Source organism: Nanorana parkeri, unplaced genomic scaffold, assembly GCF_000935625.1.
Source record: "Nanorana parkeri isolate BGI_ZX_2015 unplaced genomic scaffold, ASM93562v1 scaffold352, whole genome shotgun sequence".
NCBI lineage: Eukaryota > Metazoa > Chordata > Amphibia > Anura > Dicroglossidae > Nanorana > Nanorana parkeri.
The window spans coordinates 1,090,412-1,094,703 of NW_017306620.1; the positions used below are offsets into that span (position 1 = coordinate 1,090,412).

At 45.0% G+C, this 4,292-nt stretch overlaps 1 protein-coding gene across 1 annotated transcript in view; it reads left to right on the forward strand.

Annotated features, from left to right (window-relative positions):
• Positions 1-811: 811 nt before the first annotated feature.
• The window catches only part of LOC108788805 (synaptotagmin-like protein 2), a 76,422-nt gene continuing 72,941 nt past the window's right edge, over positions 812-4,292 (forward strand). Inside the window, exon 1 of the mRNA XM_018558658.1 lies at positions 812-891. The gene's annotated coding sequence lies outside the window, so the exon portion shown is untranslated. The remainder of the gene's footprint in view (positions 892-4,292) is intronic.

A 4,292-nucleotide genomic window follows, 5' to 3' on the forward strand; every position in this document is an offset into this window, starting at 1 on the left:
AATACTTTTGGTAAAGAGGAAAACTTTTGAAGAAATTAAGTTAATATTAGTTTTGGGTGGAGCACTTTAAGTTATTATTTTTGTAATTAGCTGGTTTCCCTCCAGCCTTTTACATCTGTTTTGATGCAGCAAAACTCAAGTAGAGATCCCATTCTTTCCAGTCCACATCTGCAGTTTAGTGTGAAAAACACAAAAATAACCTCTATGGGCCCATTCACCCCCTTACATGTGTGCGTTACCAAGTGTGCAGGAGGAGCAGTGTAAATCCAGAGTTACAATTTATAATACTGAGTATTGTTTGTGATATTTCACAATGGAGGGATAATTAGTAGTTTCAGATGGAACACTGTGTTTTTTTAATATTATTGTTTAGACAACCTAACAGGTCATCACACAACTACTATTGGAAGGTGATAGGGAGAATAGGGAATACTCTTTCCTTTAGATTGTAAGATCCCAGGAGCAGAGCCCTCCTAACCCTCCTGCATTGCATCGTATCTGTACTGTACTGTGTCCCTTTGCTTTGTAAAGTGCAGCACAAACTGCTGATGCCATATAAATCCTGTATAATAATGATAATTAGAACTACCAAAATAATACATCCACACCGTGTACTCAGATATACTGTTTATAATCAGACACAGAGCCATATGCCCCCCCATGCTTACAACAGATCTGGCTTTTGTCATGAGTTGTAGAGCCTTTCGCTGAATCAGAGACGTCCATTTACTTCCTATTTCCATAGAGTCTGCTGTGATCCAGTATCCGGGTTTTGCCTGGCTGCAGGCTCCAGCTCCGTTTACTCCAGTGCGGGTGAGGCTGAGTGCAGAGCCTGAGTCACTTCGGATGTGCACAGCTCAGCCTGCGTTGCACCTGCTCACCTGGACACAGGTAAGAGACCCGCATCCCCTGTTATAGCGCATGCATAGACTGTAGTTAATGAAGCTAAACTTATTCCTTTCTAAGGGCTGTTTCAGCCAACTATGCTGATCATCAAACTGATTTACTTTTAAGTGTGATCTGTCTTGCTTTGTCACTTACAGCCAGTGCTGACTCCAAGAGGTACTGACTCATGTACACTCCTCCTGTTCCAGCTATTTCTTTGCTGTGATATTACAGAGATGAGATGTTTGGGATGTTGTACTGGCAACTGCACTTAGCAGGATGACTCAAACTATATAAGAAATGTAAAGTGCATTTCCATTGAACCCTTTTAGGGAAGGGTGCAGTAGGGGATTATCATAGGAGCGGAATGGGCAGCTGAACAGGGTCCCTAGACTGGGGGGGAGGGCAAGGGGTGTTAGTTTAAAAAAAAAAGAAACGTTTTGCAGTTTGTTGCTTTTTGTTGTAAGTCACATGAGCTTTGCATGTCTTTAGACTTTTTTGTAGACGTTTATCAGCAGTGGCAGCCCTTGTATTAGTCTCAATAAGGGCCCATTTACATTTGTCTCTTGCACGCTATGCCACATTTGATTAAGAGGCAGCCCACTGCAATCAATGGGCTTCCAACGCACCGAATATTGGACATGTCACACAGTTTTTTGCTGCTACTAAGTGCTATGGTGCTTTGCAAAATGTTGCAACCCATATGTGTTAACTTAGTGCATTGGGTGGATTTTTAACAAATGATAGCACTGCAGTGCATAAGTGCATGCAATATTGTGCTCCTGTGGGTTGCAAGAACACGTAGATGAACTTAATGTTCAAGCTGATGTCAGCTGAGTGATCCTTCCGCTAGGGACAACGCAAAAGTGCTAGGATCACTAATAAGCCGCTCACCTTTTTGTCACTCCCTCACTGGCCCTACCAGAGAGATGTCTCTACCTCATCAGCAAGGAAGCGATGCCATTAGGGTAAGTGGTCCTCCCACCTGCATGATTTTGCTGCTGGCAATTTGTGATGTCTGAGGGCTTGATGCAAACCCAGCTCATCTGCTTTTCACCCAAGCCCGCACAAAACTGTGACTGACACCCCTCCATTTGACCCAATCAGTTGCGGCAGGGGCATTCACTGCCCTTTGTGACGTGTATCTGCAGAGTCACTGGAGGAACTACCAGGGTCGCAATTGCGACCGGGCCCTGGCGTTCCGCCACTTGGGGGGGGCAGCGAGGAAGAAGAGGCCCCCCCCAAGATCGTGCCGCACCTTCCTTGCCGCACAGCCACCCGCAGCATATACAGTATTGGCGGCTGTGTGGCTGGGATGGAGAGGCTGTCACTGGTCCCGCAAAATGTGCTGCAGGCACCGCCGGGCAGCACATTCTGCTGTGTGAGGACCCGACCCTCTTAGCCCGGCCCTCTGCCCGTGGAGACGAGGAAGAGGGCCCTGCTGGAGAAGGAAGGTAAGTATTTCCTGCCATGGACGGCATATTATTGACGGTCACATTTAACAATTACAAGCAAATACTTTGTAAATAAATGCCGGTTTCCTCGGTAAACCCGTCTGTACGTAAGCGCAGATACTGGGTCAGCGTTCTTGACAGAACACCGGCACTAAAATTTTAAACAAGCGGCTGCATAAGGTCCCGCTCTTGCTGGGGACCTTGGCAGCCTTCCTGTTAACCATGCGGTGCCATGGCGGTTGGGGGGCCTTGATGGTTTCTTGCATCGGGGCCCTGAAGGTTCTAGTTATGCCTCTGGTAGGAGTCACAGTTTTATGCAGGTTTGGGCAAACTCAGGGGAACTAGGTTTACACCAGCAGAATCACTTTGACATCACTGTTTAGCTTATCAAGCAACTATACACAATATGTACTTGATGGCATTGTTTACATATTATGCATTAGTTTACAAAAAGTATACCACTGCATAAAACAAAAATTTGAATGTAAACACTTTTTTCTATTCCTTAACAAATATGATAAACATTTTGCCAGAAGGAAAACACAAATATCTGCGTTTACTGACACTTATGCTTGATCCAATTAAACTGGAGGGGGCTCCTGAATTGAAAACAGCCCGGGGCCCATGGTACAATGAATACACCCCTGGAAAGGTGTCTGTTTTTTCCCTTTTGGCAGTGAAGAGGTTTCTAAAATGAACGGCGTGGACTCCGGAAAGGAAAAGTTTTGATTGTGTTTGTGAATGCACCTGTCACACGTGTTGTGCAGTGCCTTGTGGTTGTATGACGTGTACAGGCAATGACAGCCTCACCTGCACTGAGTCGAAATAGGACCAGAGTCGTTTGGCTTTCTGTCCATTGCTTTGTTACATCACTTATTACATGGACAGTTAGCGGAACCAATGATATCTGATTTTACCTTTGGAAAGTATCGAATCTGTTTATGTGATCTTAGCATCATGCAGGCAATGTCTTTCTTTACTATTATAATAAACTGTAGGTGCATGGAAATGCTGATTCACCTTACAGAGGCTGAAGTAGGTCAGGAAGAATTGAGCTGGTCTCACTGAAGTCTGCACATTGTCCCCCTTCCTACCACAGTGTCTCTATAAATCTCACATGTGACATTTCAGAATGTCTCCAGCTCCATTCTTTATTCTTTTCCTGTGAGATGGTGCATTTCCTCCAGCCTTGTTAATCTATACATGAACGGATGGACCCCTCTGTAGAGGGCTATAAATTAGTATGGAATCCACTGAGCTGTAATGCCGGGATTGTTCTTGGAGCTGATTTTACCTACTTAAAAGACAGCTCCAGTATAAAAAAAACTCTTATGAAGATATCTAGCAGAGGTGCTTTGGTTTCTAAATAGAAGTCCTATGAATTGTTTTTTTTCTCTATGTTTAAGGCTGGAAGAAATAATAGTATGCACATTAACAGACTTTCTAAAACCACATCTGGGCTGATTTGTTGTCTGACGTCACCTACTTTAAAGAAACACTGTCATCTTACCCAAGATCTGAGAAGCTCTGTGTAAAGGGGCCACAAGTCCGACCCTTCCCTGTCAGTCTTTCCTGCTATAGCTTCCTCTGTTACTGCTAGGACCAGAATACCCAGTGTCCGATACTAATGGGAGCACTGCACGTGACTCATATTCAGCAGAACCAGACCATCAACAAGGCATCCAAGACACTTCCCTATGGTACACCAGCACTTTTGATGGTTTGGGGTCAGCATAGATCCTGCAAATCAGTGGCAGCTAGATCGCCTGAGAGAGAGGAAGAGGCTTCACTTTCTGGTGGACGCTCATGCTGATGACAGGTCTGTACAATAAGGGTGGAAAGCTAGAAAAGGTGGCATATCCACTGCCCAAAGACTCCTAAAAGTGACTCCCCTTAACCTGCTCAGAGATTCCAGAGAGCCTACTAGCCCCCACAACCTCAGTCAATGCAACC